This window comes from Dendropsophus ebraccatus, unplaced genomic scaffold (genome assembly GCF_027789765.1).
Source record: "Dendropsophus ebraccatus isolate aDenEbr1 unplaced genomic scaffold, aDenEbr1.pat pat_scaffold_923_ctg1, whole genome shotgun sequence".
NCBI lineage: Eukaryota > Metazoa > Chordata > Amphibia > Anura > Hylidae > Dendropsophus > Dendropsophus ebraccatus.
The window spans coordinates 28,382-53,625 of NW_027210523.1; the positions used below are offsets into that span (position 1 = coordinate 28,382).

General features: G+C 40.8%; 1 pseudogene; it reads left to right on the forward strand.

The window, feature by feature from the left end:
- The first annotated feature begins 4,410 nt into the window (after window positions 1-4,410).
- Window positions 4,411-15,137, forward strand: LOC138781075 (neuropeptide Y receptor type 1-like; annotated as a pseudogene).
- Window positions 15,138-25,244: the final 10,107 nt, after the last annotated feature.

A 25,244-nucleotide genomic window follows, 5' to 3' on the forward strand; every position in this document is an offset into this window, starting at 1 on the left:
TATTAACGCAGTCTTTTTAGAACAGCTTATAGGTGGTGGCATCAGGATATCTCTAAACTCCAAGGATGGGTGAATATAGAAAACTTTGTATGCAATGTTAATAACCGTCGTAGGTTCTGTGGGCTGCGAGGCTACCAAGAGGGATAGATTATCCCTACTTACTCACTGCCAAAGCCACTTAAAAATATGGAACATCCCAGCAACTAATTCCATCTCTTCCCAGTAGATATCTGGATATGACCTTACAGTCTATAAACTTTGTATACCTAACATTAGTTTTGTAACTGGATTGTGGGTGGCTTAACCACAGTAAAACAAATATACCAAAACTTGAATATCCACACACGTTTAGGTCCCTAGTCCCTACGCAGGATACCCCTATTACCCCTTCAAGACTAAGCCTATTTGGGCCTTATGACCAGGCTCATTTTTCAAAGTCTGACCTGTCTCACTTTATGCGCTTATAGCTCAGTGATGCTTTAACGTATGCTAGCGATATAAGATTTGTTTTTTCGTCACTATGGCACTTTATAATAGTGGCAAAAGTTGGTCACTACTTTGTGTGTTTTTTTTTCAAAAACATCAAAATATCATGAAAAAAAAATAAAATTGCATTTATTGAAATATGAAATTCTCTGCTTCTAAAAAGAAAGTCTGTATCACATAATTAGTTACTAAGAGTCACATTACCAATATGTCCTGTTTATTCTGGCTTCATTTCATAAACATAATTTTACTTTTTAGGGTGTTACAAGGCTTAGAAATTATCAGCAATTACCACATTTTCGTGAAATTCCAAAACAATTTTTTTTAGGACCATTTTTTTTTTAAGTTAATTAGGAGGCTTGTATACTGGAAACCCCCATAGGTGACCCAATTTTGGAACTACAACCACCTTAAAGAACTAATCTTGGGGAATAATGAGCATTTAACCCTACAGGGGCTGGAGGAAAGTATTCACCATTAGGCCATAAAAAAAATGGAAAATTAAAATTTTACAAATAATATACGTTTAGATTAAAGTTTCTCATTTCAAAAGGAACATGAGAGAAAAAGCACCCCAAAATTTTTAACGCAGGTTCTCTTGAGTACAACGGTTCCCCATATGTGGGCGTAAACCACTTTTTGGGCACACAGCGGGGCTCAGAAGGGAAGAGCGCCATTTAGCTTTTCCATGCAGATTTGCTGAAGAAGTTTTCTAAAGCCAGTTGCGTTTTCAGAGCCCCTGTAGTGTCAGCAGAGAAAAAAAAAAAACATAAGTAACCCCATTTTGGAAAGAGCACACCCCTCAAAGAATTCATCTTGGGTAGGATGAGAATTTTGACCCCCACAAATATGAGGAAAGTATTCAAAATTAGACAGTAAAATGAAAAACTCAAATTTTATTAAATAATGTTTGGTTAGTTTGAAATTTCTTAATTTTCACGAGGAAAAAGAGAAAAAAAATACACAAATTTGTAACGCAGGTTTCTCCTGAGTAAAAAGTACCTCACATGTGGGCATAAACCACTGCATGGGCACACAGCGGGTCTCAGAAGGAAAGGAGCGCCATTAGCTTTTTCAATGCAGATTTTGCTGAAGGTATCTGAGCAGCAGGTGCGTTGCAGAGCCCCTGTGGTGCCAGCGGAGTAAAATCTCGCTATAAGTCACCCCATTTTGGAAAGTGCACCCAACAAAAAATTCATTTTGGGGTGTGGGTAGCATTTTGAACCCCCAGATATTAGTGAAAGTATTCAAATTAAGGCTATGTTCACACTGCGTATGAGTACGGCCGCATTTCGTACGCCGCTGTCCATGTGCGGCTGAGACTATGGGCGTGGGAAAAATCGACATGCGCCGGATGCGTACGAACCGCGAACATACGCTCGTAGTACAGTTATGCTTCCCTAGCTTGTTTCGAAGCGATCTGAAACAGGTCATTTACTTGGAAATCTCGCCCAGCCCAATAAAACTACCGAACCTTTTGATCAAAAATCAGTTCAATTTTGCTGAAATAAGTACTCCGTACTGGACCGCTGGAAATCTACGGCCGTGAGTTGGAACTTTCCGTCTCAAACAATGGTCTTTTCATTTTTTTTCACGGCGCCGTATACGCTCCGGCCGTAAGCTCATACGTAGTGTACATTGTGCGGGCGTATATCGTATACTTTCAAGCAAACCCATCAACTCAAACTATGTGCGTATATTTGCGTTTTGCACTACGGCCGAAAACATACGCAGTGTGAACATAGCCTTTAGACAGTAAAAATGAAAAACTCACATTTTTCCGATAATATTGTAGTTTGTTTAGTTTGAAATGTCTAAATTTCACAGGAACAAGAAAAAAAAAAGTACCACAAAATTTAAAACGCAGGTTCTCCTGAGTAAAAAGGTATTAGAGGAAAGTATTCAAAATTAGACAGTAAAATGAAAAACTCAAATTTTTCTATATATGTTGTTTAGTTTGAAATTTCTTAATTTCACGAGGACAAGAGAAAAAAAGTACCACAAATTTTGTTAACGCAGGTTCTGCTGAGTAAAAAGGTACCTCACATGTGGGCATAAACCACTTCATGGGCACACAGCGGGGCTCAGAAGGAGGGAGCGCCAATTAGCTTTTTCAATGCAGATTTTGCTGAGAAGTATCTGGCAGCAGGTGCGTTTGCAGAGCCCCTGTAGTGCCAGCAGAGTAAAATCTCGCCAAAATTCACCACATTTTGGAAAGTAAACACCTCAAAGAATTTTATTTTGGGGTGTGGTGATCATTTTGACCCACAGGTATTAGAGGAAGCTATTCAAAATTGGCCAGTAAAAATGAAAAACTCAAATTTTTCCAATAATATGTTGGTTTAGTTTGAAATTTCTAAATTTCACAAGAACAGGAGAAAAAATGTACCGCAAATCTGTAATGCAGGTTCTCCTGAGTACAACGGTACCCCATATGTGGGCATTAACCACTGTAGGGGCACACAGAGGGGCTCAGAAGGGAAGGAGTGCCAATTTGCTGGAGCAAACCGCAGCTAGTAATAGTTTATAAGAATAGCGAGTTACTAAATAAAATAAAAAAATGAGATTACAGGTAATGTGGGGTGTTTACGGACAGTCTGGGGTGGTTACGGGTATCTGGAGGGTGTTACGGGCAACCTGGGGTGTTACGGGTAATCTGGGGTGGATACGGTCAACATGCGGTGGTCACGGGCAACCTGCTGTGCTTCGGGCAACCTGGGGTGGTTACGGGCACCTGGGGTGGTTACGGTAACCTGGGGGTGGATACGGACAATCCTCCTGTGGTTACAGACAATCTAGGGTGGTTACAAGCAACCTGGGGTGGTTACGGGTAATCTGGGGTGGTTACAGTCAACATGGGGTGGTCACAAGGGCAACGTGCTGTGGTTACGGGCAATGTGCTGTGGGTTAAAGGCAACCCTGGGGTGGTTACAGCAACCTGGGGTGGTTTACGGGAACGTGGGGTGGTTATGGACAATCTGGGTGGTACGGATAAAGTGCTTATGATAATTGAGGTGGGTACCTGTAATCTGGCGTGGTTACGGGCAATCTGGAGGGGTCATTGGCAATTTGGGTGTGGTTAGAGGCAACCTGCAGTGGTCAGTGCCAACGTGCGGTGGTCAAAGCAACTTGCGGTGGTTAGAGGCAGCGCGCGGTGGGTTAGAGGCAGCTGTGCGTGGGTCAGAGGCAGTGTGCAGTGGTCAGAGGCAGCGTGCGGTGGTCAAGAGGCAGCGTGCGGTGGTTAGAGGCAGCGTGCGGTGGTCAGTGGCAACCGTGCGGTGCTCAGAGGCAACGTGCGGTGGTTAGAGGCAACCTGCAGTGGTCAGTGGCAAGATGCGGTTGTCAGAGGCAATGTGCGGTGTGTCAGAGGCGACGTGCAGTGGTCAGAGGCAACCTGCGGTGGTTGCATCAATCTGGGGGGTTACATGTAATCTGGCATGATCACGGGCAACCTGGGGGGGTTACAGACAATCTGGGATTGTTACGGATAAAATGAAGTGCTTCTAGGTAATCTGGGGTGGGTACATGTATTTGGGGTGGTTACAGGCAATCTGGGTTGATTACGGCTAATATGGAGGGGGTCCCTGGCACGTGCGCTGGTACGGGCAACGTGCGGTGTTATGTGTATCTGGGGGTTTACGTGCAATCTGGCGTGATTTAAGGACAACCTGGGTGGTTACGGGCAACCTGCGGTGGTTACGGGTAATCTGGGGGGTTAGGGGTAATTTGGGAGTAAAACTGCAATTATTATATAATAAAAAGGGTGTGGTTTAATTTTTTTGTATGTTTGTCACTTTTTGCACTTTACACATTCATTTCACTATATTACTATGACTACGTGATATTTTCTATCATAGTTCAGTGACAGGGACCAAATTGGTCTCTGTCACTTTCAATTTTCAGAGTTGGCTGCTTCTGGAGCGAATGCGCACTTCAGAAGTAGCCTGGACGCTGAATGAGGAAGGACCTCCCCAGGATCAGGTGAGTATAATGGGAAGGGGGGACACTATCACTTTTTATCCCCTGTCACCAATCATTTATGGTGACGGGATAAAAAGTGCTGATCGGCACATTGTACAAGCTGATCAGCAGTATATAGTATATGCCGCTGATCGCTGTACCGGAAACCCCACACAGGGGGTCTCCAACCACTGCCCCATGCTCTCCACTACCTCCGGTGGCGGAGAGCATGGGGCTTGATTTTTATTTTCCATCGCTTGAACAGACATAGTCTGTTCACAGCGATGCGGCGGCCATCTTGGATCCAAGATGGCCGCCAGGGGCGTGAGAGGGTTAGTCACCAGCCTACTAGGGGGCTGATCGGGGTCTGATGGACACATTTCATCTCCCCCCACCGTGGATTCACGGTGGGGGGAGATGAAAGGCACTGCAACGATTTCCTATTAGTGACCGTCGTATCGGCGGTCACTAAGGGGGTTAAATGCAGAGATCCGGCTCGGCCCGGATCTCGGCAGTTGCGGCGGATACCTGCTATCACTGATAGCCGGGCCCCGCTGGGGATGACAGAAGTGCAGGTCCTGCACCCCTGTCATTCCGAGGACGTACTGGCACGTCAATCTGCAGAACGGGCTGCAGAGTTTGAAATGCCGGTACGTCCATATGCGCAAGGGTTTAAACAAAGATTTATTATAAATACCTGCAGCTTGGGCATTTTGCCAAATCACTCCTTATATCTACCAGCTGCCCTGTCTTCATTGTATGAGCATTATTTTTACTCTTTCCCATCAGTAACATGTATATATATACGTTCCTACTGCACATACCCCGGCAGTAGGGATATATATATATATATTATATATATATATATATATAATATCTATATAATGTTCCTGCACTGCGGGGCTTCTGATTTGTGGGACCTCTGCAGTGTGAGCATCCCACCAAATCAGTGTGTCTGGGGCCGGAGGTAATGAGAGGCAGCTGCGATTAGCTCAGTTGCATCTCATTAACCCCTTAAAAATGCCGTGATCTATAGCGATCACAGCGTTTAAGGCACACAGTGACAGATCAATCATCTGTCACTGAGTCATCGGGGCCACGGGATCCCGATCGCTTGTGCCAACAGACGGGGCTAAGTCACTTAACTCTGTCCTGTCGAATCGGCGATACATGTAAAGAATCTGCTCTCAGGCAGGCTCTATACATAGATCGCCGATAACACTGATCTATGTTATGCTATGGCATTGATTGCATATATTGAGTGCATTTATTGATTTGCATCCATTAATGGCATGTTTAACCCCTTAAGGACAGAGCCTGAAATGGCCTTAATGACAGAGACCAATTTTATGAATATGACCAGTGTCACTTTAGTCATTATACCTTCGGATGCTTTTACCTATCCGGCTGATTCTGAGATTGTTTTCTCGTGACATATTGTACTTTACATTTCGGTAAATTGGAGTCGATACTCATAACAAATCTTTATGAAAAAAACCCAAAATATAATGTGAAAAAATGTGAAAAAAGCATTTTTCCAACTTTGAAACTTTTTTGCGTATACAGAAAGTGGTTTATACCACATAAATTATATATTAAATAGCATTAGCAACATGTCTACTTTATGTGGCGGCATTTATTAACTATTTTTCATTTTTTTTTACACACAATAGGGAGCTAAAACATTAGCAGCAATTTCCAAATTTTCAGTCAAATTTCAAATCAGATATTTTTAGGGACCTGTTCAGGTTTAAAGTGTATTTGAGGGGCCTGTATGTTAGAAAGCCCCACAAAGCACCCCATTTCAGAAACTGCACCCCCCAAACTCTGCAAAAGCACATCCAGAAAGTGTTTTAACACCCTTTAGGGGAGTCACAGAAATAAAGCTAAGTGTGTAAGGAATTGAAAATTTTAATTTTCTGTGCAGAGATTTTATTGTAATCCAATATTTTTCATAATTATAAACCTATTACCAGAGAAATGCACCCCAATAATTATTGCCCCGTTTCTGCAGTTTATAGAATACCCCATATGTGACCCTATTGCGCTATTTGACGCAACCACAAGCCTCAGATATAAGGGAGCGCCTAGTGAATTTCACGCCTCCGTTATATTTGGTCATTTTTGACTGTACCACTTCAGGTTGGCAGAGGCTCTGGGGTGTCAAAACCTAAAAAACACCCCTAAAGGGACACCATTTAGAAAACTACACCCCTCAAGGAATGTAACAAGGGGTGCGGTGAGCATCTGACCCCACAGGGTGGCTTCACAGATTTTCCGAACAATATGGCGTGAAAAAAGAAAATTTATTTTTTACACTAAAACGTTGTTCTAGCCTTCATTTTTCATTTTCTTAAAGGGATAAGAGGCAAAAAAAAGACAAAAAATGGTGTAGCGCAGTTTCTCCCGAGTACAGAAATACCCACATGTGGCGATAAAGTGCCAAGGGGGGCGCAGGACGAGCCTCCAAAGGGAAGGAGCGCCAATTGGCTTTTGGAAGCTGAATTTCACTGAAAAGGATTTCAAGGGCCATGTCGCATTTACAGAGCCCTCGTGCTGCCAAGACACTGGAAACCCCCCACAAGTGATTCCATTCTGGAAACTACACCCCTCAAGGAATCTAACAAGGGGGGCAGTGAGCATATGGACCCCACTGGTGACGGGCACAAATGTGGAACAATGTGACGTGAAAGGGAAAAATTTCATTTTTCACTTTCATGGCACAAATGTGCCCGTCATCAAGGGGTCCATATCCTCCTTTTCACCCCCCTGTTAGATCCTTGAGGGTGTGCAGTTTCCAGAATGGGGTCACTTGTGGGGGGTTTCCAGTGTTTTGGCAGCACGAGGGCTCTGTAAATGCGACATGGCGTTCATCATCCATTCTAGCCAAATCCAACCTCCAAAATCCAAATGGCGCTCCTTCCCTTCGGAGGCTTGCCCTGCGCCACATGGCGCTTTATGTCCACATGTGGGGTATTTACGGACTCGGGGGAAATTGCTCTACACATATTGTGTGTTTTTTTCTCTTTTAAACCCCTTGTGAAAATGATAAATTCAAGGCTAAACCAACATTATAGTGTAAAAAATGTAATATTTCATTTTCACGCCACATTGTTCCACATTTGTGCCCGTCACCAGTGGGGTCCATATCTCACTACACCCCTTGTTACATTCCTTGAGGGGTGTAGTTTCCATAATGGGGGTCACTTGTGGGGGGTTTCAACTGTCTTGGCAACACAGAGGCCTTTTGAATGCAACATGGCCCCCAAAATCCATTCCATCCAAATCCAGCCTTCAAAAACGAAATGGTGCTCCTTCCCTTCGGAGGCTTATACTGCACCCGCATGGCGCTTTATTGTCCACATGTGGGGTATTTACGGACTCGGGGGAAATTGCGCTACACATTTTGTTTTTTTTGTCCTCTTTTAACCCCTTGTGAAAATGATATATTCAAGGCTAACCAACATTATTGTGTAAAAAATGTAATATTTCATTTTCACGCCACATTGTTCCACATTTGTGTCCGTCACCAGTGGGGTCCATATGCTCACTACACCCCTTGTTACATTCCTTGAGGGGTGCAGTTTCCATAATGGGGTCACTTGTGGGGGGTTTCAACTGTCTTGGCAACACAGGGGCCTTTTGAATGCAACATGGCCCCCTCGAAATCCAGTCCATCCAAATCCGCCTTCAAAAACCAAATGGCGCTTCTTCCTTCGGAGGCTTACCCTGCACCCGCATGGCGCTTTATGTCCACATGTGGGGTATTTCCGTACTCAGGGGAAATTGCTCTACACATTAAATGTTTTTTTTATCTTTTAACCCCTTGTGAAAATGAAAAAAACATGACAAGATTATAATTTAGAGTAAAAATTTTACAAAAATTACACTAAATGTTGGTCTAGCCTTGATTTTTTTCCATTTCCACAAGGGGTTAAAAAAGAAAATGAACACAAAACGTGTAGGGTAGTGTCCCCTGAGTACGAAAATACCCCACATGTGGGCATAATGTGCCATATGGGCACAGGGCAAGTCACCAAAGGGACAGAGCGCCATTTAGAGGCTGGAATGGAGGATGGAGGCCATGTCGCAATTACAAAGCTCCTGTGCTGCCAGGACAGTAGAAACCCCCGACAAGTGACCCCATTCTGGAAACTACACCCCATAAGGAATCTAAGAAGGGGGGGCAGTGAGCATATGGACCCCACTGGTGACGGGCACTTACGTAGAACATGTGCCTGAGAACATAAAAATACACCATTTTTTCATTGTTCACGTCCCAAATGTGGCCCGTCACCAGGGGAGCCTATCCCCGCTGCCCCCCTTCTTAGATTTCCTTATGGGGTGTAGTTTCCAGAAATGGGGTCACTTGTGGGGGTTTTTCTACTGTCCTGGCCGCACAGAGGCTTTGTAATTGCATCATGGCATCCTCTAATGGAATGGAGGCCATACCTCTTAGCTGGGAAAAGGGACAATTCTAATTATTTGGGGGTATTAGGCCAATTTTAGTTTTATAAGGTTGGAAATGACAGGTGTCCATCAATTCAACCTGTGTTGATCCAGAGGAAGGCAAAAATCCTCGTGAGGCAGACACAGTAGCCTCATCACAGGGGAAAAATTCCTTCCCGACTCCATAATGGCGATCAGAATAATCCCTGGATCAACGTGACCACTGAAATAGGAATAAGGGGAAGAATTTAGATAATGTGGAACCCCAGTGACGTGTGGTACGCCTTGGAGCGATCCATATGTAGAGGCCGGGTGATCAGGACAGGCGTCACACTGGAAAATGGTGTCCTTCCTGATCCCCTGTTACCCCACACTCTGCACTTCTCTGGCGCTCTGTTCTCCAGTGTGGGGGACGTCACCTGGAAAGTTGTTGTCCTGGTGCGATACGGGGTCCTTCATATCCAGAAGCGCTGGGTCCGCTCCATGGCTGCTAAATTTAGGGCGCTATTACTACTTCTGATATGTTCGGATCGTGCCGGAAGCTACAGGGCTCGACGGGACGGAGAGGGGGCGCTGGTATAAATGTTATCCCCGTACAGGTGGTGACCTTTATCCAGCAGTGGGAAGATCAGTTCCCGGACGATCTTCCCACTAACTCCGAGGATGGGGGGGAGGGGGCATCTGGGGGCTGGATTCGGGTGTCCCTTCCTACATACACTCTAAGGGTACATCACACTGCGGATCGCGACAGATAACCCTTCGTGCATTCCACAGCTGGCACCCGCCGGCGGACTGATGCAGGCGCACGTCTCCGTCCGTGTCATAGACTCCATTCTATGCACGGGCGGATTCCGCTCTCCGTCCAACGTGTTCATTCTTTGGATGACGACGGATTCCGCCCGTGCATAGATTGGAGTCTATGACACGGGTAGAGGACATGCGCCCGCATTAGTCCGCCGGCGGGTGCCAGCTGCGGAATGCACAAAGGTTATCCTTCGCCATTCCGCAGTTTGCACGTACCCGAAATCTGTAAGTGTACCCTGAGGTACGCTCACAGAGTTTTGTAAATTTCACACCCATACTGTGATCTCTTATTGGGACGGTACTGGCGGAAAAAGACGTGTCTGGGGGCAGCGCACACACTACGCTACCCCCAGACAGTCACTGGATGATGAGGATGAATGGGAGAAAGAAGGATCCCCCATTCATCCTCACTGGCTGTTTTCGGTGTCGGAGGTAATAATAACGTATCCCTCTGACGCCGAAAACACCCTGGGGGCCATCTTTATTACGGGGATTGGTATATGGGGTGGTAGTGGTGTAGTGTCAAACTTTATTCAATGTAGTGTGTTGTAAATGTAGTGTTTTTACGTGTTTTTTACAGTAAGTATAAAAAAAAAACCTACGCCAACAAAGGAGTTGCTGATAAATGCCGCACTTATGTGCGGCACTTATAAGCAGACCGGGCAGTAGGATATGAAAAAAAACACCCTACGCCAAAAAGGAGGAGTTGCTGATTAGCAGCGCACTTTCGTGCGATGCTGATCAACACTCAGCGGCGATAGGGTGCGAAAAATAGAAAAAAAAAATTTGGAAAAAAAACAAAACCTTTTTCTACATTCAGAATATCCCTGTAGCTGCTGATAAGTGTATTACACATATCAGCGCTAGGGGGCAGCAGAGCGCAAAATCCGGAAAATGACGAGGCTGGAGCCGAAAATAGCCGAGAGAAGAGACAACGGGTGACCGCCGGCAAGACCCGAAGACCGAACGGAATGACGGAGGACGCCGCGAACCGGAAGACGCCGTCAGGAGCCCGGGACAGGTGAGTATGTACAAATACCTGCTCTGGACCCCTCGGCTACCTAGCTGATGGGTCCAGGGCAGGTATTTACTATATTGTGGGGCTCTGATCGCCGTGCCACCGGCCCGATCGCCGTGAACGGCCGGCCGGCCGTTCACGGCGATCGGGCCGGTGGCACGGCGATCACCATTACTTTTTACAGTAATGGCGGTCGGTGCCGTCCTCGGACAGCACCGACCGCCATTTTTTTCCGGGTCATCGGGTCACCGATGACCCGGAAAGGTTCCGATCGCCGCTATTGGCTGATTGAATTGATCAGCCTATAGCGGCGATCGTAAGCACGGGGGGTTTAACACCCCCCGTGCCGTGAAGCTATGATGGTCTGCTATGATTTATAGCAGGCATCTTCCCCGACCGCTGTGTGTGAACACGCAGCGATCGGGGAAACATCGGTCGTACCCATACGCCCGTTTGCGTTAAAAGCCCAGGCAACGGGGCGTATGGGTACGCCCGATGTCGTTAAGGGGTTAACAGTGAAAAAAGTGTAGAAAAAAAAAAAAGTGTAACTAAAAAAGTTTTTACCTTTAAACACATCCAGGGCCGCCTCCATGTGTTCAGAGGGGGGCCGCGCTCTGAATCGCCAGGGTGCCGCTCATAGCCCGGGAACCGCGGCTATTAGTGGGCACAGTCCGATCGCCGTGCCCACTAATAAAGTAATCGGATGACTGTCAACGTTGACAGCTGCATCCAAATTACTTGAATGCAGTGGGTCTAGTGGGGGTGGAGCGATCCACTCATCTTACTGCGTCCGGGGTCAGCACTTGTAATGGGCAAAGTACAATTAGTGGCAAAAAAAGGGCTCATGTGGTTTCTAGGTGAAAAAAATGCAAGTGCTATGGCCTTTTAAGCGCAAGGAGGAAAACGAAAACGAAAAATTGAAATTGGCCCCGTCCTCTAATTGCCCCTTATAAAACCCCTCACAATAAAAGTTTAAAATACCCCCTTGCCCATTATAAAATGAAAATATAAATATAAATAAATAAACAAACATTTTACCTACGTAGTAGCATGCAGAATTGTCCAATCTATTAAAATATAACATTATTGTTCTACATGGTGAAACGCCTCCAAAAAAAAACTGAATTGCTGTTTTTTAATAAATTATATATCATTCAAAAATTCATAAAAAGTGATAAATTTTTTTCTCTTACACCAATATGATATTTATAAAACAGAGATCATGGCACAAAAAATTACACCCCAACCAGCCCTGTAGGTCGAAAAATAAAAGTGCTATGGCTCTTACTAGGCGGGGAGGAACATTGCATTAATCTGACCCGGACTTTTGTGCATCAAAGGGCTCTGTCTTAAAGGGGTTAATAATATACTCCAAAATAAAAACCAAAAGGTACTGTAGATCTGAAGGGTATATCTCGTTGCAAAATGATTATTTACCCATTGCGCAATTGCTAAAAAGAGCAAGAGCTTAAAGGGAACCTGTCACCCCCCGTACCGGGGTGACAGCTCCCGACCCCCCGTTGAGACCCCTATAGCTTACCTCATCCCGCCGGGTCCCGCTTCTGGATTCGGTCGGGTCCCGGAGATCTCAGCCGTGCAGCCCGGCGCGCGCTCTGACAGATGAGTCCAACAACGCTCATAGAGAATGACGGAGCGCTGGACTCTCCGTCATTCTCTATGGGTGTTTGACTCATCTCTCAGCGCGCACGCCGGGCTGCAGCGGCTGAGATCTCCGGGACCCCGACCGAATCCAGAAGCGGACCCGGCGGATGAGGTAAGTATAGGGGTCTCTAACGGGGGGTCGGGAGCCTGCCACCCCGCACGGGGGTGACAGGTTCCCTTTAATATTATCCCAATTACGCAAACAGTGGTCATGTACATTTACAATTACCTCTACTGTCAGTCACTTGTACTATTCACTAGAAGGCGCTCTAAGCTACTTTATAGTGTATCTAACACCCTATCATCTCTCGCAAAAACTTCCTTCTTGCTCCAACACTTGCTAAACATGAAATGGGTTAGTGGGGAACTATTACTGTAGGGGTGGAAATGTGACCTTATAAAACCCCTATGGCAAAGGTATATAATTTATTGGAGAAAATATTATTCTTTAGTCCTCCTGGGCCCGTCTAAACTTAGACTTTCACTTTCTGAAATCATAGCTGGGGTTTCAGCCACTTGTTATGAAGGAATCTTAGTGGCTAGTATAGGCTTTGTGTAAATCAATTTCAGGAGATTGGGTGAAATGGTTGGATTCGATGTTTCACCCCTATAGCTTTAACAATGCACAACCGTAAGACTGGAATTAGCAGGTACCTTAGCGTTTCCGACGTCTTGTGAGGCATTACTAAGTGTACATGTGAAATCTAATAGAATGTGTTTTCAAGTAGTATTTTTTGCAAAGTAAGCCCTGACCTTCGTTTCCTCTTATGTTTAGACCTATGTTTAGTCTATTGTTTTACCCCCACTTGCGTGTTGATATGTTATTGTCTGGACTAATATCCTACATAGGGATATATTGCACTAATTCTGATTTCTTGTACAGTTTAACATTTTGTATATCCAATGCATTTCATTTTTAATTTTTCCAGACACTGTTAGTATATTTGTAAATTGATATTAAAACTTAATAACATATGTTATAGAAAATGTAATATTATATGTGTTGTTTTATAAAATGCTATGTAGATGATAAAAAGGAATATGCCAAACCTAAGTTTATTTTACATTTCAATGTTTTCCACAGATAACCATAGTTTGTCACAGCTTGAATACTTTACTTATTACCTCATGCAGAATGGAACCTAGAAAAGGCATATCATTTGCAGCATTGAAGCTCTGATTTCCTTTTTTCTTTTTCTTGTCGTTGATGATATTTTGAGAACAATTGCAAGATGAATTTTTCAACAGATTACAGTAATCAGTCACTACTGAATCATTCTTCCCAAACATGACCCATTTATTCCATTAAGATGAAGACATAGACTGTACTTGCCACTGGCATAATTTTCACCCTGATCTCTGGCCTATGGAGTTGTTATCATACTTGGACTCTCTGGAATTTGGCTCTATTATCATTATTTGAACAAAAAGAGATGCGCAATGTCACCAATCTTCTCATTGTAAATCTCTCATTTTCTGATCTTTTAGCAACAATACTGTGTCTCCATTTACTTTGGTTTACACCCTAAATGATCACTGGATATTTGAGAAGTAATGTGTAGCTGAATGATATATTCAGTGTGTTTCAGTCACTGTTTCTATTTTTTCAGTGGTCCTCATTGCTATGACGCCATCACTCATCATAATCCTCGTGGATAGAGACCAAATAACAGACATGCTTGTGTTGGAATTACAGCAATTTGGATTGTAGCCATGGCTGGTTCTTTGCCTTTTATGATATTACAATTCTTTAACAGATGAGCCGTTTTCGGAATATAAGCATTGATTCTCATTGGGAATATGTGTGCATGGCAAGAGTTCCCAAAGGAGAAGTTCAGACTTTCATAACAACTTTGCTATTTGTTGTACAGTACGTGGGACCACTCTTCTTTATTTTGTCTGCTATACAAAGTTACATTTTTAGATTCCTCAGATGGTCTTTTTTTGCTTATCTTTTCTTGTTTATTACTTCTTGCTACATTTAATGCATAATCTGTTTTATTCTGCATGCAATGACGGATTCTATTATTAGCATAAATTGTAATGACTCACATTTTAATGCTTTAGTCTTAGGTGTTGTTTCTCTAATCCTTAAAGATGCCACCTAGGAATTTGCTACTTTTAAAAATTTTATTTGTATAAAATGCCAAAAATTCTTAAAGGGTATAAGTTTAAAAAATTTAATTTATAATAAATAATATCTCAAAAGGTTATACAATTTTACTTTTTCCAGGGCTAGTACTATGTGGAACTCAATGCATCACAATGTTGCTAATGTTGTGGCATATTTTTCAGCCATTGCAACTAGTGAGGCATGATTTCACATTGATGATTACAGTATAGTACTTGCCCTGGTGACACAGTCTTACAATTATAGTGAAAGTATCGCGTCCAGCACCTCCCCAGAGCTCACTGGGGTGCAAGGGTAAAAAATTACATTTTATTTGGAAAACACTCTATTTAACCTCTTAAGGATAAAAATCTGTCCAGTGATTATATATTGGACAAATAGGTGCCTAGCTTGTTATAAAGCGCTCTGATCATTCCTCCACTTTGCATTGCAAAGACTAAGGTTGTACTCTGTTCTGAAAGTGAAGGTTTCCTATTGAAATTAGTTGAAGTAGAGATAAGGCTTAAAACCATTAGTATACGCGTTGGTACCACAGGCAAAGACGATCCTAAGCCCCAGACTAATACCGGTAAATTTTCATGTTTTTCTTTTATAGATATTTCTCATATTAAAAAGACGGACCCATGATGGACAGATGAGAGACAAAAGTACAGATCCCTTTGAAACCAAGAGAATCAATATCATGCCTGTTTCCATTGTGGTTGGATTGCTTTATGTTGGCTGCCGTTTTTCATCTTCAACTTAGTATTTGTTGGACCACGAGGCAATTGCGACCTGCAACAAACTTGTTATTTCTGATTTCCATCTACAGCAATGATCTCTACTTGTGTTAATCCAATCGTCTACGGTTTCCTCCACAAAAACTTTCAGATTGATCTCCAGTTCTTCTTTATTTTCTGTGACTTTAGGATCTCGAGAAGATATATGAGACATAGCTATTTCCTAACCATGCCACACTGATGTTTCTAAAACATCTCTTAAAAAGCAAGCCCCAATAGCATACATGGATGAGAAATGCCAGTATACTGGCTGGTAAGTGTGTTAAAGTATGTTCCTTTAATAAACACAATCCATTTATATGACTTAACTATACACCATGCGCGGTTCATGAACATTTGTGTCTTTGGAACTGTGTACACCTGAGTTGCATCTGGCTTTTGGGAGCTTTTGTATTGTTTGCCTATAATCTCCCACACATTTCAGTATAATGGTTTCTGTAATGACTCTTATTACCAATATTTCTTCATACATATAATAGCATTATATGGCTAATGTGATTTTACTTTGTTCTAGGAGTTTGCGTGGCTTTTGCACTAAGACAACAAAAATACACTGATCACCCGAACTGTGATGTTACAATATTTTTACTTTTCACTTAGCTTGTACGATTATTATAACCACCGTATTCAGATGCGCTATTTACTATAATTGTTACTTTTTCTTAAAAATGTACCGAACATACACAGGTATAGTTTACACTGCGTTATTACGTCACTTCTTTTAGATATAGGCTGAATCTTTTTTTTTCTTTTATTATACACTGCATTTATTGAGTACCAGGGAAGACAATATTTAAGGAGTGTGGCCTTACAGTTTATACATTGAAAAATTATTACTGTATAATTGAGATTTCCTTCCATAAGGACTATAAAGCTAGTGAAGAAACAAATATTGTATTACGGGTTTAATTTCCATTCTTGTTGAGGTAATTGTTTTCATAGCTGTTAAACACCTAAACAATTTTATTAAAGGTAGGTCATTTTTATAACATAATCAATTAAACACCTTTGCTGCCTTGTCTTTGCTTAGTGCTCTGACTAGACAGTGTAACCAGAGTCATAAAGTATCATTTCTGTAGTATTAGGTTAGTTTCCCGTACCAAGACTGTCAGACTTGAAAATTCAACTGCATCCCCTAAGCTGATTCTGACTTCAGGTTTCATTTGATTCATATCATTATTCAAAGCAACAAGGACCACAAATAAAGAGAAGTTAAGCTGAACCTGGAAGACACAATATGTAAAGTGACAATTAGATAAAGAGAAGATTAAAATTACCATTGTTTTAGATAAAGTTATATTGCCTTGGCATTTGTTTTTCTATAGATATTTTAGTTATTTTTATCCCTTCTTTAGATTTGCATAAATATGGATAAAGATATGATCTTTTCTTGTGTTTCACTTACATCCCGTCACATGGGGCGACTTTTCAAACCACCAACATGCGGCAAGATGATGTTTAGTTCTTCAGGACAATCCTGCACTTTTCACATGACAGCTCTTTCTTGAGTCATGCACTAAGTATCAAATTACCATTGTAAATATTGTTACAGCGCATTTACATTTACTACTGTTATTGCACTGATAATAAACATGTATATCAGCAGATCTTGACATCATATTTATTGATGGTTGGATCAGTGGGTAGCACTGTTGCCTTTCAACAGGATACACTGCAAGACAGGTACACTAGACAACTCTTAGAAAAAAAATGTATGGGCATATTTTAATTATTAAAACAGTTCTTTAAATTTACATTTTGCCACTATTTGTTACTAGTAAAGAAAAAGATATAGCATAACAAGAGAAATATTGCTGTATAATATACATTGGAGGGATCAGAGCTGATAAACATGACTGATGGTACACCAGAAATAAAGTCCCATCAAACACATCCTAGAAAAAATCAGCATGGCTCATAGTGAGAAGTCCAAACTTTTTCCATACTTAAAGTTCAGCCAGGGCCATTTAAGACTTGGCACAGCAGTCGGTTTAGCAAAAAAGCGTAGCTTCATTTGCTAATAAAGCTGCCTCTCCCGTCTGCTGAACTATTGAGCAATGACAATAAAATTTAACTTTTAACCACAGATTTGGTGAAAGCTGCTGAATTTTTGGTATGATTAGTTGTGTTTGGCGTGATTTATTATCATGGAAATGTGTGTAGTAGAAGCCATGGGGGCCTGCCCTTTGACTCATGGTCAGACAGCTTGAAAGAGTGACGGTTCCTCTTTAAGATCTAAAGAAAGGGCCTGGGCCTAATAGCAAAGCTCTCCCCCATCCCACTGTAGTAATCCCCCTGTTTGTTAGCCCTCTGCCTTTAGATAGCATGTGTTTATCCCTCCCTCAGTTCCCCCCATGGTAGACAGCCCCCTATTTCCCACCGGGAGACATCTCTACTAATATGCCCCTTGGCAGGCATCCCCCTAGTGCCCCCATTTAGGCATCTCACCTCATTCCTCGGTACCTAGTGCCCCCCCGAAAGAGACATCTCCCTATTATCCTACGCCCCAGTACATAGTGTCCCCCCATGGTAAGGGCATCGCCCTTGGTTTGTAATGATGACAGTTCAAGAGGCCCATGTATTGCGGATGGGCCTCTAATGTCGTGGTCCCATAGCTGCCACTATGAACAGTGGTAGTTATGGCCCCAGGAATCTGCCCCTTTTTCAGACTGACATATTTGTAGGGCCTTTTTACTGGTTTAAACTTTGAAATCACATGTATGCTATACTATGTATCCAGTGCTATTAAAACTTCATCTTAATACTTTACAGTATTTTTTATCTTCTTCCATAGATACTGGATTTGCTGCATTTTCTTTAGACACACAGTTAAACATGTAATTTGTTTTTAGAGACCATAATGAAGCTAATTTATATGATAATCATTGCTTCCTTTTCCAATTCGCAAGGAAATGATTTTTCCCTGATACTGTATTTTATAAATTGCAATATTCTTTTAGCTATAAGTAGTTAATAAATGCTCTGCACGTTCATTGCATTCATTTCGACAAACAATGCTATTATTTCATTTACCAGCTCCACTGGTCCTGGATTTTGACTATGGAGAGATTTATTTTCAGATGTGTTTTGTCATTGTACCAAGCAATTTAGCACCCCTATGCCAAGAGATGTTTGCACTGGTGCCAACAAAAAAAACCTAATGTACTAATTTTCTGTATTCTAGAAAGGAAGACATAATTATAGGCTTTGCTCTTGAATTTTTATTCTACCCTGATGAATAAAATTACTCCTACCCAGATCATTCAAACAATGGGCAAACGGACATTTAGTACTTTGACTGGATTTTATAGAGTAATATATCATGCACTCTGATAATATGCTGTCCAAGCATAATTCATCATTTTATGGCAAGGACATAGATCACACAAGAGCTAATCAGGAATTTTTTTTAAGTCAAGGGAAAATAGAGAGAGCTTTATTATTAAAAGAGTCCATGAACTAGAGCATCATATGTACAACTCAAGCTCTCAAACTACATGGTACAATAGTCTGTCCTTGTAATGCCTTGTGCAGTGATTATAGATAGACATCTTGATCTATAGTCAGAGCTCAAAGTGGTATTCCACTGACGATTACCAAAAGCTACAATGTGGCAGATAAAGCCGTCAGAGACTTGTTTTACATCAGCTGTACTCCGAAGGGAGGGGAGTAGGGGGAGACAGGGACAAAGGCGACACACAGATTTTTTGTGTTTTTCAGCAGAAAGCAGCGCTAAGAAATGAAAGAAGGAGAATGATGATAAATAAACAATCTGAATGAATTGTTGTCTCACAAGCGGCAACGTATCAAAGTTATGTTTGAGTTGCATACCCCTTTAATATGGTATTCGGCTGGCAAAATAGTCTCATGTTTTTTTATTTGTAAGTGATTTCTCAACACAAATTTTTTTTTTTGTAAAGTCTAAGCTAAATGGGTTGAACCCTCAGTGCACCCATCTTGAATGCCCCTGCATCTAAGAAACATTGGTGAAGAGTTTACACCAGGACAACCAACCCTGAATATGTTTTTCTCATAAAAGTGTGCCAAAATTTACAAAAGCTATACTGCTCATTGTCCACTCCATTAGAATATTAATAGAATCTATCAGTGTTTTGATGTAATGGTATGTATGTTCTGAATAACATCATTTTAACACATGAAAATAGGATGATTATAATCAATTACCCCCTTAAGAGGCTTCATTGAGTTTCCAATGTTTTAACATAGTAACATTTTCTTTCTCTTCCCATTAAATGTCGAAGACTATAATAGTGCAGAAGTTAAAAAAGCGTAGTTCCGCGCGAGAGTTTTCACGCCTGCCTCAGTGTGGCACTGCTTCTCTATGAAAGAAGCATGTCACTTCTTTGAGTTCAGACAGCCGCATACATGCTATTGGAACAACTGAGACAGGCGGGATTTCCATGGTGGAAAGTTCGGCGTGGAATTCCGACTTTTTTTGACTCAGTGTGACCATACCCTTAGGGTATGTTCCCACTACGAATATGTGGGGAAGTTTTAAAGTGGTGGACTCTGCTCAAAATTCCGCCTGTTCTCTCCCTGTCAAAACGAAATCACCATCTGCCCAAAGAATTGACATGTCAATTCTTTGGCAGACCAGTGGATTTGTTTAGAATATCATTGAGTCATGGACAGATGGAACTTCAAGTCCACAGTTCCAATTTTCTGCCATATTGCATAGTGTGAATATAACCTTATAATGAGTTCACCTTAAAAGTGGAAGCGTCGTCAGGTTGCAAGCATATCACCTGGTGATATGTCTCTATAGTGAGGGTGTGCACAGAAGATGTTAGGATTTCACCTGGATTTTCAAGAGGCTTCAAGATGACTTCTGAGGCTGCCCTGTAGGAACCTTAGAAGCGCCATAGCCCGCGCAGAGCTTGGCGTAGACTTCCCTTGCAATTTCTTTCTGCTACAGCAAATGTGTAGCCCCCTACCCCTCTTTAAGCAAAGACACAGCTCTTGATGGACACATCAGAGGATCGAACAAAAATTACAAATGTTTGTGCAAGCAAGAAGGACAACGGGCTGGGGAAGAAAGAAGGGCACCCGGACTGGGGACAATGCTTGTGCAAACCAAGAAGGCTTTGTGCAAAAGATTGAAACTTTTTGCCAATCTTTAATAGATTACCCCATTTGTCTGTTGGGAGGTTTCCGTGGCCAACAGGAAAACACTGGCTCTCTAGTAATTTCAGCAAAGCAAAATGTTAAACACAAGAATATTCATCTAAAAAGTTAAATCCATTAAGTTAAAGTCTCTTTGTATATTGTATAAATACTAAAATAAATCTATTGATCTGTGTAGGTCAATAAGCTGAATAGGTGTGGGTTACTACTGGGGTCAATTAATATTAGTAGGTGATCTGAACAAGACCATTCCACCTATAAGTAGGAATGCAAATAGAAAAAGACCCTTTTTATTGACAATGTCAGGCATGACAGATGCTGATAAATTGAATTGTGTAAAAGTATTTAAATATTTAATATTTATACCAAATCATTACCATGATTCACTTAAAGCCTCCAAAAGACCAACTAATACCTCATAACCCAACAAAATAAGCTACATTTTCTTTACTCTTTTCAGTGTCGCAAATTTCAATACTGTTATTTCTTTGAAGTTGTTTTCATGGGGGAACTAAGATTAACAGGTTTATTTTTCCAGGTAGGTTTACTTTTCCAGGACAACTATCATACATTATCTGATTCTTTTCTTGTACTCCATTGAGAAGCTTTTCTATAAAACCTACAGAAATCAAGCTAGTACTTATTTTTAGGGTAAGAGGCCTTTTTTTTTTTTTTTTTTTTAAGAAACAGTAATATTTTCACAAAGCGTTTTTAAATTTTGCAATAATATATTTTTTAAAAACTTGGTTTAATGATATTTTATATATTGTTAAATATTTTGTTTCCATTTAATAAATATTTGGCACAAATGTATTCAATTTTAAATAGTACCAGAATAACATCATAGATGAGTACTAGATTGGATCATAAAGATATAATATTCAGGAACTATCTGCTGCATGTGCGAATCTGATTTTTTGTAGCTATAATGTAATGCTGCAACCAAGCACACTCTGTAAATTATGAATATCCAAACATCTTGAATAACACAGTGATATAAACACCTACTATGTTACCTCAAAATATTTTGAACTCCTTCGAAGGCTCACAAATGTCAAAAATTGACGAAAAGCGACCGATTTTTGATATTTAAAAAATCTGTTTTTGCCGTCATTTTAACTGACTGCAGTGGCAATACATTAAGTCACTGGGAAGACGGACGCCCAATGCACACAATGCATTGAATAACGGACGTTTTTACCCGCGGAATGTGGGGGGGGGACCAATAATGAACATGATCATTATTTTCAGACGTCTTTTGCAAACGCGGATGTTTTTTATTAGTTGTTCACACACAGTTTTTTCTTTTGTCACCGTTCCTTTCTTTCTCCGTTTTTTACTATTAACTCACTGGACTTTTCATGAGCCACCACCATCGGGCACTTAGTAATCCCCACTAGAATAATGTACAAACACCAGTCATTGCACACTATGGAGGGCCAGGCTTCTAAATGACATCCGTTATTTTAGACTCAAATGACGGAAGTTTTTTAAACGGAGCTGAAAAAACGTTGTGTGTACATAGCCTTAAATAGTTCTTCAGTGGCTATGCATTGACATCAGTAATGGTAACAGGCACTTTTCTAGATCAGTCCCATTAAGTAATATATAACGTCGCTACATTTGTAGATATCCAATTTGCAAGTACTGATCTGTTATAAATTACAAGCTATAAGAAGGTTACAGGTTACCATGGAAGTTAGAGAATCTAGAATGTACAGCGTTATTATTTAAATAATGTAAAAAATTGTTTTGCACTCATTTCCAAGGCCACATGGATGATTGAAGCACGTGTATAACCTTTGCCCTAATAAATTTTCTTGTGCTAAAATATGTATTCTTTAAAAAAACTTTTATCATTATATTTTGCAAATATTCCAGCCTTTCTAGAATGTACTGATGGCTAGTATGATGGTTGATGTATAGTTTTGTTCTATAATCTGAGACAATGTTTCATATTAATGTTCCCGGGTAATTATTAATAAGTTGCTTATTGAAATATTTTTTGATGTATCCACTAAACTGAGGTATTATATGCGTCCATTCACAATATACATAGCATACAAACGATATAGCAGTCATCTACAGCTACTATAACTCTATGTAGCATACTTGCGCCGCCTATCACTGACTTTTCCACTAATGTATACTAATTAAAGAATGTATTACTGTTATATATCACATAGGTTGTGTGTATTGTCACTCCTTCCATTACCATTGTAGAACAGAGCTGGCAATCACACACAAACTGTGGACAAGAATGGTTCTGTTTCTGGAAGAAAGTGTCTATGCTTTTACTATCCTGGAAGACCCTTTTATGGTGGGTTGAGTAAGGTTAGAAAGGGGCATGTCTTACCTTTTTTTTTCCCCCCAAATCTAAAAACGTGCTGTCCATAAGCTTGTTTGACAGCTCAGCTCCTTGAATTAAATGGTGGAGCTGCATACTACACAAAACCTGAGGACTGGTGTGGTGCTGTTTTCCTAATCCACACAACCCCTCTACAAAGGTAAACTCCCTAATATCGTTTGCTGGATTGTGCTCTATTCGATTAAGCATTTGCTAACAACGTGATTGTATAATAATAATTAGAGTATACTATGTACTCAGTGTTCATGATGAAATGTTACATCAGCTTTGTTTTCCATCTGTTATATACCAAACATAAACAATAGGTTTTCAGTGAAATTTTAAGTTATTTATTTATTTTTTTCAGCCTACGGCTAGGCCACAACCGTTAAAATGACACGTGTTGTTAATATTCGATTGCTGTCATGGTAACAACAATTAATGACGGCTATTTATAACAATAGCCAAAAAGATGTTGTAAAATATTGTTATGTGCCATAATTTATAAGGTTTTTAACTTATATTATTTATTTATAGCTATCCTCTTGCAGGCAATATCTTAGCCAAAAGATTGATTGATTGCAACACTGGCCGCTAGTTATGAAAGTCTGAAATGCATTGTTTTCAATGGAACAACTCCGCAGTGTATACACTGCGGCTTCTGTTCTGTGCTGGACCAGAAAGCTGCATATGGTAAATTGTTGTGCGTCCCCTATTTAAAGATAGCGACCGTACAAAATAAGCCAGTTGCAACACAATGTAATACAGCTCATGGCCGTACTTACATTGTTTTTGCTGTGGTAATTGAAAGTGCATTGAATGTCCCGCATTCAATAACATGAAGTTGATGTTCATACTGCAGTACAGCTGGTAAACATCACAAACCATGGCCTTTCTGTTCCACAACGCCGGGTCCACAGAATGGCCACTGTTTTTATAGCGCTTGAGACTCAGTCTTCATCTAAGTATTTTAGTTGAAAAACAAATGAGATCTACACAACAGATGGCAGATAACGAGGGATATTTTGATTTCTGCCTTGTTTTTATTAAGTATTATCGGGTATAGATGTTGTTTTAGTCAAAAGGTTGCTTTTATCATTGGTCCCATTTCCCAAACCTGGGCTTCAGTATTGCGGCTGTAAATGCTCACTTAATGTGTGTTTTTATCATAATATATTAGCACAATACCTAATTTTTTAAAGTTTTATTATTACATGTAACAAATAGGCAGGCAAACATGATCCTAGACAATGAGCAAAAATTATTGCCTAAAGGGGTTGCACAACAGGCTCATAACCTTACTGATACCGTGCCTGATGAATTATAGTAGCTATAAAGTGTGGCCAACCTCCTTTAAAACCATACAGATATTGGCAAGATGATGGCCTAGACATGTAATGGTTATTGGCACAATAATTTTTTTTAAATATAACCCCTTGTTTTTTTTCATTATGATGCTTCAACTTGCTATCTTTCAATAGAAATATTCTTTGTTTTACTTCTGTAGCTAACAATTTGCATCTCTCTCCAGGTCATGTGGTGACAGTTGCTTGCCAATAAACCAAGCGCTGATAGCCTAATAAATGTTTGTTTTTTGACAGGAAAAACTGCTTTTAATAAACTCCTCTGTTTTACTTAGGTTGGTGTCTGTGGGGGGGGGAAATGTTGAGCCAAAAGCCAAGCCAGAAGTGATTCAGAAGAAAGGAGTCCTTAAAATTCCTTCCTTTGTATTTTTCAATTTAAAAAAAATGTAGACATTCAAGAGCCCAGCACTAAATGCATCACTAGGCCTAGGTTCACAAACTATGACTGATAAAAACAACGGCGGTTGTTTTTACATAGTTTTTACATAGCCAAAACTGTGTAAGCAATTGGAGTTGATTACCCATTAGCTAACTACCTTTATTTCATCCGATGAGAAGGAAAGTAGACAAAGGAAGCACACTATGAATGTTTCCTATTGATAATCAGAACCTAGAAGACAACGGGGGAATTTATCAAAATGGGTGTAAGTAAAACAGGCTCAGTTTGCCCTACACCAATCTATTTCCCCTTCTTTCCCAAGGAGACTGTGGGAATGTAAAGTGGAAAATCTGATTGGTTTCTAGGGAAACTGAGCCAGTTCACTTACCCATGTTGACAATCTCCCCAACTAGATAAGCAACCGAAATGTCAATTGAGACCTCTATTTTGTCACCCCGACAAATGTTTGTCAACACAAGTCAACAACCAACAATTACAATGTATTAACAAAAGTATTGTGTCTGGAATACGATGTGTTACACTGTATAGAAACATTCTTAAAGGTTTTTTATGATAAACCTTATGTAAAGTCATCATATATAAACAATTGTATTACAAAGAGATATATAGTAGTGTATGTGTTTGATCTTATTTATATTAGATGTTTTTAAAGTTAAATGATATACATAAGGGCGAATTTAATTCTTTTTGCATTACACT